The sequence below is a fragment of the Phyllobates terribilis genome, unplaced genomic scaffold, assembly GCF_046119375.1.
Source record: "Phyllobates terribilis strain yellow unplaced genomic scaffold, ASM4611937v1 Scaffold_2__4_contigs__length_985480577, whole genome shotgun sequence".
Lineage (NCBI taxonomy): Eukaryota > Metazoa > Chordata > Amphibia > Anura > Dendrobatidae > Phyllobates > Phyllobates terribilis.
The window spans coordinates 603158736-603171431 of record NW_027362762.1 but is presented as its reverse complement, the minus strand read 5'-3'; the positions used below and the strand labels follow the sequence as shown (position 1 = coordinate 603171431).

At 46.0% G+C, this 12696-nt stretch overlaps 1 protein-coding gene across 3 annotated transcripts in view; it reads right to left on the bottom strand.

Moving 5' to 3' along the window:
- Window positions 1–12696, bottom strand: part of ZCCHC17 (zinc finger CCHC-type containing 17) — a 107180-nt gene that overhangs the window by 70523 nt on the left and 23961 nt on the right. Inside the window, exon 1 of one of the 3 annotated variants that reach the window (XM_073666506.1) lies at window positions 4253–4382. The exons of the other annotated variants lie outside the window; for them this stretch is intronic. The gene's annotated coding sequence lies outside the window, so the exon portion shown is untranslated. Of the gene's footprint in view, window positions 1–4252; window positions 4383–12696 lie in introns of those variants that run through there. 3 annotated transcript variants of the gene reach the window in all.

Sequence of the window (12696 nt, the reverse complement as noted above, 5' to 3'; positions counted from 1 at the left end):
ACTGCCCTAGTGCTTTTATAAAATATGCACAAGTGCCTTCTCCTTAGCTCTGTCTAAATATATAGGAAGGTTTGTGCTTAGATCTAGGTCTAATTTAACTAGGATCATAAACTCTTTCAGCAAGTGAAATGACCTTACAGCATTAGGGAACAAACTCAGTAAGAATTAAAAAAAAAAAAAAAAACGTTGATGGAGGCTTGCAAAGATGGGAGTGAAGGTGTAGGCCTCAAAAGGGTTAAACACAGCAGATGAATGAAATGTAAGTTTTAACCCTACTAACTTCTTAACAAAAAGAATTACCGTATTTTTCGGATTCTAAAATGCACTCCCCCACCCCAAATTTTTTGGGGAAATGGGGGTGCGTCTTATAATCCGAATTGTAGCTGCAGTGGAGCTTCCAGGCCGTGGTGGAGAGGCATCCCAAAGTTGTTGATGCTGGAAGCTTCTGGCGACAGAAGTGGGGTGATGGTGGTGGTGGTGGGCTCGCCGACATTTTGTGAAAGCCTGGAGCCCTGCACTTTCCATACTTTCTTATGCGGTGGACTCCGGGAAAATGGCCGCTGGAGGCAGTGCATGCGCAGATTGAGATCTTGGCAGTGACATCTCGGCTCCCTAGAACTCAATTGCGCATGCACCGCTTCCGGCGGCCTTTTTTTTTCCCAGAGTCCACAGCATTAGGAAGTATGGAAGGCGTCTCTGCGCAGCCGAGCACTTGTCCTTCTGGCCTGGTGCCCCAGCCACCACCCCACTCCTGCCACTGAACACCCCATCCTACCAGCCCGGAGCCAACAACATCTCCAGCATCTCCTTCCTCCGCCACCAGCAACCCTGCCACCTGAGACCCACCCCCAGGTTAGCTACTGTAAAAGCAGATTATAACACACACCACGATTTTATTAAAAAATGTTTTCCTATGTTCCTCCCCCAAAATTTGGGGTGCATCTTATAAACAGGTGCGTCTTATAATCCGCAAAATACGATATGTTTCAAAAATTATCCTAATGTATAGTAAAATAGACATGTGGTAAATATTATTTTATTAATTACTTTAAGTTTTTATATATTTTTATGGACAATTTGTGGTAATTGTTTTATTTGCAGCAGGCCTATTAGACATACCTACCAGCGTCACTGCTTTATTTTTATCTGTTGTTTTTATTTTACATTGGGGAATATAGTACTTAAAGAGGTTGTCCACTACTATATATAATGTCCCAATGTTGTTAATGGTGGAAATTAGTGTTTTTGTAATTACCATCTGTTGTGCTTCTTGCCTGTGAGTGGCGCTATTGCTGACTACTCACAGGCATCACGTGACCCTGGCTCCAGCCGGCTCTGGCATCCGCTGATGTCAAGTCAAGTCGGGCATGACCCGGTGACGCGCTCCCTGCTGATTGATGTGCTGTGGGCAGGGTTTCTCCGAGCGTCACAGCCCCACATCCACTGCGCACTTTCCCAATGAATGCAGGATAGGGGAAGCGTGCGGTGGATGCTGGGATGTGACGCGCTGGGAAACCCCACCCATACATAGCCCATCAATCAGGGGGCAGTGCTTCACTGGGTCACTCCCGACTTGACGTGACATCAGCGCATGCCAGAGGAGGATGCAGCTGGGGGTCACGTGATGCCTGTGAGCGACCAGCAATAGCGCCGCTCACAGGCAAGATGCACAACAGATGGTAATTACAAAAACAATTATTTTCACCATTTAAATACATTGAGACATTTTATATAGTAGTGGACATCCCCTTAAGGATTCTAGAGCAGACTTTTCACAGTGCAGGTTTTGCATCTTTTTTTTTTTTTTTTAACCAAAAACCAAGCATGGATCCAACACATTACAAAAATATAAATTTTCAAAAATATATCTATCTAATATATATAATAGTCTTATCCCGTCTATCTGCCTGTCCTTCTGTCCAGGAAATCCCGCGTCGCTGATTGGTCCGGCTGCGGCCAATCAGCGACGCGGGATTTCAGAACAAGATGGCGGCCGTTAGCGGCTCATCTGCCGCACGGAGGTCAGCGGCGATGCAGCCGGGAGATCACCCTCACACACGCTCACCCCCTCACATACGCTCACACCCTCACACGCTCATCCCCACACGCTCACACCTTCAACCGCACATCCTGAACCGCACACCCTCACCCTCTTACGCTCACCTTCTCATGCTCACCCTCACCCTCTCACACTCACACGCTCACCCTCACAACCTGTGCTAGCCGGTCATCTCCCTCACACGCTCACTCTGTGCTAGCCGGTCATCTCCCAGCTGCTCGCAGCACAAATACCCCGACCGGCGGCCTCGCTCCCCGGTCCTCCAAAATTCATTAGGGGCCTCGGGGGGATACATTGAGGGGTTAATTTAAAGTAGTGCACAACCCATTTAAATACTGCTTTGCTGATTAGTCGCGCCCGGTCGGCCGCATACATATTCTAGAATAACTGATGCGTTAGAATCGGGCCACCATCTAGTATAATATATAACACACTTCTTTTTAGTATCCTGGGGAGAATATGACCAAATGCACAGCATCCACATTGATTTGATACTTGTATTTGCACAACTTGAATCTGCATTCTTTCCATACACAGTTAGGTCACAAAATAACAGTAGGCGAGTACATATCTACAACTGTGATCACTTATTAACAGCTGTTTAACATAGTGTGTCTCTATAAGGGAGCACTAAAGGAAAGAAAGCCATTGTCACATCCATGTCACAACTGCAAAGAATATTAAATTGTCAGCATTACCTATTGTCAGAGATCTGTGTGGGAGTTGTTCTGAGATTACAGTAGTTGTCTGCAGGAAATACCAATTGCAGTGCCAAGAAGTGTCTCCCTGCCTGTCAGGACTCTTAGTCTAGAGTGCAGGGACTCCTAAGCATTAGCATTATACTGTCTGTTGGACCATCTCATATAATACAGAGTAAACTGACATTACATTGCCATACTCTGTAAGGCTATGTGCCCACGATGCAGAAATGCTCTGGATTTTTCCTGAGCGTTTCTGCATCTCCCCTGGCAGAAAAAAAAAGCATGCGGATTGTACATGCAGATTGTACATGCGGATTGTACATGCGGATTGTACATGCAGATTGTACATGCGGATTGTACATGCGGATTGTACATGCGGATTGTACATGCGGATTGTACATGCGGATTGTACGTGCGGATTGTACGTGCGGATTGTACATGCGGATTGTACATGCGGATTGTACATGCGGATTGTACATGCGGATTGTACATGCGGATTGTACATGCGGATTGTACATGCAGATTGTACATGCGGATTGTACATGCGGATTGTACATGCGTTTTTCTGCCAGGGACATGCGGATGTGAAGCGTTCTTCACATGCATTTCCGCATGCGGGTTGACAAGCGCTTTCCAAGCGATTTTAGCATCACTTGAAAAGTGCTTGACAACTTGGCCACACTATATAAATCCATGCAACCAGCATAGATTTATATAGTGTGACCGTAAAGAATGGTTAAAAAATAAAAAATAAATCTATACTTACCTTCCGATGGCCCCCCGCAGTCTCGCTTCGCTCCGTCCTGACTGCCGGCAGATCGCGGTACACTGTAGGACCTGCCGATGTCAGCATCGCGTGACCAGTCACATGACTATGACATCAGCGCAGGTCCTCCAGTCCACCGCGAGCTGCCAGCATGGGAGGATGAGCGCACCGGAGGCCATCAGAAGGTAAGTATCATATTTTTTTTTTATTTTATTCTTTTTTTTCACAGGTACTATGGTACCCGGGTCCGGAGGAGAGTCTCCTCTCCTCTAGACCTGGGTACTATCCGCACATTGAACGCATGTATTCCACATGTGCTTATCTAGTGAAGCGGAATACATGCGTTCTAATGCAAGTCAATGGCGGCGAAAACGCAGCGCTTCCGCAAAATAATTGGTAGTGCTGTGTTTTTTTCCCTCAATGATAATCCGCAGCGGAAATTTCCGCAGCATGTGCACAGCACATGCGGATTATCATTGGGGAACATGGCAGGCCTTCTACCAAGCGTTTAAGCGTTTCTGCAGCGTTTTTGCCAGTGCAGAAATGCTTAAAAAACGCATCGTGGGCACACAGCCTTATACATCTGTCTTGCCTGCTATAAGTAGTACTGACCTTCTTCTGTAGAAGAGTGCAGTGTTATTACTAAATATAAAGCTGTCAGTGATTTTAATACCATACCTTGCTGCTCTGAAATTTATATCAGTACATGAGAAAGTATTCTCTTACCTGTCAGGACTTCCAGCAGAGCAAGCAGTAGCTCTTAAGCAGAGAACCATCTCCCCATCTGTCAGGACTCTTAGTCCAGAGTGCAGAGACTCCTAAGCATCAGCACTGTGCTACTTGTGCTGAATCATCTTATTATAATATGGTACAAACTGACATTACATTGCCACACCCTGTTATTGCTCTGACTTGACAGCTATAAGTAGCAGTGAACCTCTTCTGCAGAACAGTACAGAGTTAACCATAAATTCAAAGCTATCAGTACCCTTAAATACTGTACTTTGTTGATATATACAGTACAGACCAAAAGTTTGGACACACCTTCTCATTTAAAGATTTTTCTGTATTTTCATGACTATGAAAATTGTACATTCACACTGAAGGCATCAAAACTATGAATTAACACATGTGGAATTATATACTTAAGAAAAAAGTGTGAAACAACTGAAAATATGTCTTATATTCTAGGTTCTTCAAAGTAGCCACCTTTTGCTTTGATGACTGCTTTGCACACTCTTGGCATTCTCTTGATGAGCTTCAAGAGGTAGTCACCGGAAATGGTTTTCACTTCACAGGTGTCCCTGTCAGGTTTAATAAGTGGGATTTCTTGCCTTATAAATGGGGTTGGGACCATCAGTTGTGTTGTGCAGAAGTCTGGTAGAAACACAGCTGATAGTCCTACTGAATAGACTGTTAGAATTTGTATTATGGCAAGAAAAAAGCAGCTAAGTAAAGAAAAACGAGTAGCCATCATTACTTTAAGAAATGAAGGTCAGTCAGTCCGAAAAATTGGGAAAACTTTGAAAGTGTCCCCAAGTGCAGTTGCAAAAACCATCAAACGCTACAAAGAAACTGGCTCACATGAGGACCGCCCCAGGAAAGGAAGACCAAGAGTCACCTCTGCTTCTGAGGATAAGTTTATCCGAGTCACCAGCCTCAAAAATCGCAGGTTAACAGCAGCTCAGATTAGAGACCAGGTCAATGCCACACAGAGTTCTAGCAGCAGACATCTCTACAACCTTCATGGTAAAATAGCTGCTAGGAAACCACTGCTAAGGACAGGCAACAAGCAGAAGAGACTTGTTTTGGCTAAACAACACAAGAAATGGACATTAGACCAGTGGAAATCTGTGCTTTGGTCTGATGAGTCCAAATTTGAGATCTTTGGTTCCAACAACCGTGTCTTTGTGCGACGCAGAAAAGGTGAACGGATGGACTCTACATGCCTGGTTCCCACCGTGAAGCATGGAGGAGGAGGTGTGAGGGTGCTTTGCTGGTGACACTGTTGGGGATTTATTCAAAATTGAAGGCATACTGAACCAGCATGGCTACCACAGCATCTTGCAGCGGCATGCTATTCCATCCGGTTTGCGTTTCGTTGGACCATCATTTATTTTTCAACAGGACAATGACCCCAAACACACCTCCAGGCTGTGTAAGGGCTATTTGACCAAGAAGGAGAGTGATGGGGTGCTACGCCAGATGACCTGGCCTCCACAGTCACCAGACCTGAACCCAATCGAGATGATTTGGGATGAGCTGGACCGCAGAGTGAAGGCAAAAGGGCCAACAAGTGCTAAGCATCTCTGGGAACTCCTTCAAGTTTGTTGGAAGACCATTTCTGGTGACTACCTCTTGAAGCTCATCAAGAGAATGCCAAGAGTGTGCAAGGCAGTCATCAAAGCAAAAGGTGGCTACTTTAAAGAACCTAGAATATAAGACATATTTTCAGTTGTTTCACACTTTTTTGTTAAGTCTATAATTCCACATGTGTTAATTCATAGTTTTGATGCCTTCAGTGTGAATGTACAATTTTCATAGCCATGAAAATACAGAAAAATCTTTAAATGAGGTGTGTCCAAACTTTTGGTCTGTACTGTATATATTACATATACTGCTCAAAAAAATAAAGGGAACACTTAAACAACAGAATATAACTCCAAGTAAATCACACTTCTGTGAAATCAAACTGTCCACTTAGGAAGCAACACTGACAATCAATTTCACATGCTGTTGTGCAAATGGAATAGACAATAGATGGAAATGATTGGCAATTATCAAGAGACACTCAATAAAGGAGTGGTTCTGCAGGTGGGGACCACAGACCACATCTCAGTACCAATGCTTTCTGGCTGATGTTTTGGTCACTTTTGAATGCTGGTTGTGCTTTCACACTCGTGGTAGCACGAGACGGACTCTACAACCCACAGAAGTTGCTCAGGTAGTGCAGCTCATCCAGGATGGCACATCAATGCGAGCTATGGCAAGAAGGTTTGCTGTGTCTGTCAGCGTAGTGTCCAGAGGCTGGAGGTGCTACCAGGAGACAGACCATTACACCAGGAAACGTGGAGGGGGCCGTATGAAGGCAACAACCCAGCAGCAGGACCACTACCTCCGCCTTTGTGTAAAGAGGAACAGGAGGAGCACTGCCAGAGCCCTGCAAAATGACCTCCAGCAGGCCATAAATGTGCATGTGTCTGCAGAAATGGTTAGAAACCGACTCTATGAGGGTGGTATGAGGGCTCGACGTCCACAGATGGGGGTTGTGCTCACAGCCCAACAACGTGCAGGACGCTTGGCATTTGCCACAGAACACCAGGATTGGCAAAGTCGCCACTGGCGCCCTGTGCTCTTCACAGATGAAAGCAGGTTCACACTGAGCACATATGACAGACGTGCCAAAGTCTGGAGATGCCGTGGAGAGCGATCTGCTGCCTGCAACATCCTTCAGCATGACCGATTTGGCAGTGGGTCAGTAATGGTGTGGGGTGGCATTTCTTTGGAGGGCCGCACAGCCCTCCATGTGCTCGCCAGAGGTAGCCTGACTGCCATTAGGTACAGAGATGAGATCCTCAGACCCCTTGTGAGACCATATGCTGGTGCGGTTGGCCCTGGGTTCCTCCTAATGCAGGACAATGTCAGACCTCAGGTGACTGGAGTGTGTCTGCAGTTCCTGCAAGATGATGGCATTTAAGCAATGGACTGGCCCGCCAGTTCCCCAGACCTGAATCCGATTGAGCACATCTGGGACATCATGTCTCCCTCCATCCACCAACGTCACGTTGCACCACAGACTGTCCAGGAGTTGGCGGATGCTTTAGTCCAGGTCTGGGAGGAGATCCCACAGGAGACCATCCGCAACCTCATCAGGTGCATGCCCAGGCGTTGTAGGGAGGTCATACAGGCATGTGGTGGCCACACACAATGCTTAGCCTCATTTTGACTTGTTTTAAAAGGACATTACATCAAAGTTGGATCAGTCTGTAGTGTGTTTTTCCACTTTAAATTTTGAGGGTGACTCCAAATCCAGGCCTCCATTGGTTAATTTGATTTCCATTGATGATTTTTGTGTGATTTTGTTGTCAGCACATTCAACTTTGTACAGAACAAAGTATTCAATGAGAAAAAGTTCAGTCATTCAGATCTAGTATGTGTTATTTGAGTGTTCCCTATTTTTTTGAGCAGTGTAATATAATTATATATATATTCCTGGTATTCTGGTATGCATGACACCCCTCATCCCCATCCTGGTATGCATGGGCCCCTCACCCCCATCCTGGTATGCATGGGCCCCTCACCCCCATCCTGGTATGCATGGTACCCCTCATCCCTATTCTGGTATGCATGGCCCCACATCCGAATCCTGGTATGTATGGCCCCCCCACATTCCTATCCTGGTATGTATGGTACCCCTCATTTCTATCCTGGCATGCATGGCACCCCTCATCCCGCAATCCTTGTATGTATGGCCCCCTCACCCCCAATCCTTGTATGTATGGCCCCCCCCCTCACCCCCAATCCTGGTATGCATGGGCCTCTCACCCCCCAATCCTGGTATGCATGGGCCCCTCACCCCCCAATCCTGGTATGCATGGGCCCCTCACCCCCCAATCCTGGTATGCATGGGCCCCTCACCCCCCAATCCTGGTATGCATGGGCCTCTCACCCCCCAATCCTGGTATGTATGGCACCTCCCACCCCCAATCCTGGTATGTATGGGCCCCTTACCCCCCAATCCTGGTATGCATGGGCCCCTCACCCCCCAATCCTGGTATGCATGGGCCCCTCACCCCCCAATCCTGGTATGCATGGGCGCCTCATTCCACAATCTTGGTACGCATGGGCCCCTCATTCCACAATCTTGGTACGCATGGGCCCCTCACCCCACAATCCTGGTATGCATGGCCCCCCCACATCCCTATCCTGGTATGCATGGTACCCCTCATTTCTATCCTGGCATGCATGGCACCCCTCATCCCGCAATCCTTGTATGTATGGCCCCCTCACCCCCCAATCCTGGTATGCATGGGCCTCTCACCCCCCAATCCTGGTATGTATGGCACCTCTCACCCCCAATCCTGGTATCTATGGGCCCCTCACCAGCCAATCCTGGTATGCATGGGCCCCTCACCCCCCAATCCTGGTACGCATGGGCCCCTCACCCCCCAATCCTGGTATGCATGGGCCCCTCACCCCCCAATCCTGGTATGCATGGGCCCCTCATTCCACAATCTTGGTACGCATGGGCCCCTCACCCCACAATCCTGGTATGTATGGCAACCCTCATCCCTTTCACACTGCACACATACAAAAAAAATAAACACTTATACTCACCTTCCTTCCCTGTGCTCCAACGCTGCTGTGTCCTGTTCTGCCAGAGGCCGAGGGAGGAGTGCGGCGCCGGAGTACACACGTGCCCATACCGTGCTGTCTGGCGCCATTTTGCTGAAGACACACTGCAAATGTGTCTTCAGTAAAATGGCGCTGGATAGCGGTATGCGCATGCGCCGATTCCGACACCTCACTCCTGCCCCGGTCTCCGGCAAAGAGAGGCGCCGTAGCAACGCTCCTGCCGGTCAAGTATGCAAGTATGGCGCCGGAGATCGCGGTATGCGTTCATTGCCTACGCATACCGCGATCTCCGGTGCCATACACACTCCTCTTTCCTGTAACGACTCGATGTGGTGTTCTGTCTGGAGCCAGACTGCGCAGGCTTGTCGCGCTTCCGCAGTCTATAAAAGCTTCAGACAGAGGGACGCACCTCCGGTTATATTGTAGATATGCGGTGCTGATCACAGAGCAGAAGAAAGTGTTCTCTTACCTTCCAGGACTCCTAGCAGAGAGAGCAGGGACTCTTAGCAGTCAGTCAGTTGTAATCATACAGAGAACACTGTGCTAAAGCTTCTATGGCATATAGCAGATCAGGGAGTCTTGTAGAATATAGTATTGTGATCCAGTCAGAAAGCCTAATAGTGACTATTATTTGCCAGCTAACATTACCATTATTAATGCAAGTGTGCTTTCCAAAAAAAAGTCATTCTTTTAACCCCTGTGATTCTTGATTTGCCTCAGAACACATTTAAAACAGTTTGCAGTGCGGCATATTGTTGACATATCATTGATGTAAATGCAGCACAGCGCTTTTAATGAATAGAGAAAGGAATCACTGGTCAGCCAGGACTCTTAATTTGCATTGCAGGGACTCGTGGACAGCAGTCTCTGCACTAATACCAAGACTAAGTGTCAGAACTTGCCTCTGGTAGAGGCAGGTCACTTTAACAGTGCTGAAAGCTGTTGTCATTTTAAAATTGTCGGTTCAACACTGCGCTTGGAGGCGCAGAAAACAGTGCGATTTCGGGAGCTTCTCTGATTGAGGGGACTCATCGGTGGTGAGCCAGAACTTTTAAATACCTCCCACAGAAGAGGTAGCTTCATCTTTATATCCTGCAAACAAGCGGAATAAGTGATCTACTCATACAGGGCTAGTTTTAAGATCTCTAAACCAACATCACTCACATATCGACCTGTCAGTGCTATTTTACGTTAGACTAACAGTTAGTGAATATTAGAACACTACCCCTGACTATATCTGATAGCTCATCAAGGTTAATATAAAGAACTATAAAGTTCCAATATAAGACCTTTTGCTTATCTATTATAAGTTTCATACACCAAAAAGGATAATAGTTGATAAATACTCTTAAGGACATACAAGTACTAAACTTAACTATGCTTAAGGCTGTGTGCCCACTATGCATTTTATAAGCGTTCCCGCAGCGGCAATTCCGCCGCAGAAACGCTTAAAAAACGCATGGTAGAAGGCCTGCCATGTTCCCCAATGATAATCCGCATGTGCTGTGCACATGCTGCTGAAATTTACGCTGCGGATTATCATTGCTGAAAAATATGCAGCACTACCAATTATTTTGTGTAATCGCGGCGTTTTCGCCGCCATTGACTTACATTGAATTGCTTAATATCCGCATGACTACATGCGGATATTAAGCGATTCAATGTGCGGATGGTACCCGGGTTTGGAGAAGAGGAGACTCTCCTCCAGACCCGGGTACCATAGTACCTGTAAAAAAAAAAAAAAAAAAAAGAAAGAATTTAAAATAAAAATATACATTATACTTACCTTCTGATGGCCCCCGGTCTCCTTAGCGATGCGTCCTGGCTCTCTGGCTGCTCGCGATGGTCTAAAAGGACCTTCCATGACGTCATTTAGTCATGTGACGGGTCACGCGACCGCTGACGTCATGGAAGGTCCTTTTTACACCACCGCGAGACACCGGGGAGACCGGAAGCATCGGAGAAGGAGACCGGGGGCCATCGAAAGATGAGCACATGTTTTGTTTTTTACCATTTTTATTCTTTTTTTTAACTAACTTGGTCACACTATATAAAATCCATGTCAGTTGCATGGATTAATATAGTGTGACCATGTTGTCAAGCACTTTCCAAGTGATGCTAAAATCGCTTGGAAAGCGCTTGTCAACCCGCATGCGGAAATGCAAGTGAAGAACGCTTCACATCCGCATGTCCCTGGCTGAAAAAATGCATGTAAAATCCGCATGTGTTTTTTCTGCCAGGGAGATGTAGAAATGCTCAGGAAAAATCCGGAGCATTTCTGCATCGTGGGAAAATACCCAAAAGTGACACCATTCTAAAAACTGCACCCCTTAAGGTGCTCAAAACCACATTCAAGAAGTTTATTAACCCATCAGGTGCTTCGCAGGAATTTTTGGAATGTGGAAGAAAAAAATTTACATTTAACTTTTTTCACAAAAATGTTACTTTAGGCCCAATTTTTTTTATTTTAGCAGGGGTAACAGGAAAAAATGGACCCCAAAATTTGTTGTGCAATTTCCTCTGAACACGCAGATACCCCATATGTGGGGAAAAAACACTGTTTGGGCGCACTGCAGGGTTCGGAAGGGAAGGAGCGCCATTTGACTTTTTGAATGTAAAATTTGCTTGAATAATTTGCGGATGCCATGTCGCGTTTGGAGAGCCCCCGATGTGCCTAAATAGTGGAAACCCCCCACAAGTGACCCCATTTTGGAAAGTACACACCTCAAGGATTTTATCAAGGGGTATAGTGAACATTTTGAGCCCAGAGGTACGACACAGAATTTGATAACATTAGGTCATCATATTGAATAAGTTGTCATTAGTCTTGAGCGCAAGTGCTCGCTACTTGAGTTTGCATCAGGTACACGGGTATGCACCATGTATCGGGGGTGCTCGAGTGACATGCTCGAGTCCCCGCTCGCATGTTTCATGGGACCCGAAAAAAACAATGCGGGGATCGCTCGTGCATGGCAGGCAATCCCCGTGAGTTTTTTTTGGCCGCGAAGCATATGGGGCGCAGGCTCGAGCATGTCACTCAAGCACCCGCGATACAAACTCAAGTAGCGAGCACAACAACAGTTGCCATATCATCTTTTTTTTTTCCTTTTGAAAAAAATCCCAACCCTAACCCCAACCCCAACCCCAACCCCAAACCCTAGAGTTTATTTTTTACGACGTTCCTCGTGCGGTATAAGTGATTAGACGACGGTGCGATTACAGTGATACCAGAATCATATCGGGTTTTTATGACTGACAGCTGTCACACACTAAAAGACACATTTTTTTGTAAAATCTAGTTTTTGCATCGCCATATTTTGAGAGCTATGATTTTTCCATATTTCGGCCGACAGTCATGAAACGGCTCGTTTTTTGCGGGACAAGTTGACGTTTTTATTGGTAACATTTTCTGTCACGTGACATTTTTTGATCGCTTTCTATTCCGATTTTTGGGAGGCAGAATAAACAAAAAACAACAATTCAGGAATTGTTTTTTTTTTACATTTTTTATTCTGTTCCGCGTGGGGTAAAATTGATAAGATAGCTTTATTCTTCGGGTCAGTACATTTACAGCGGTACCACATTTATATAGTTTTTCTATGTTTTGGCGCTTTTACACAATAAAAGCTATTTTATAGAAAAAAAAAATTTTTTGCATCGCTTTATTCTGAGAGCTATAACTTTTTTATTTTTCGGCTGATGGAGCGGTATGGCGGCTTGTTTTTTGCGGGACAAGATGACGTTTTCAGCGGTACCATTTTTATTTATATTCTTTTTGATCGCGTGTTATTCCATTTTTTGTTTGGCGGTATGAT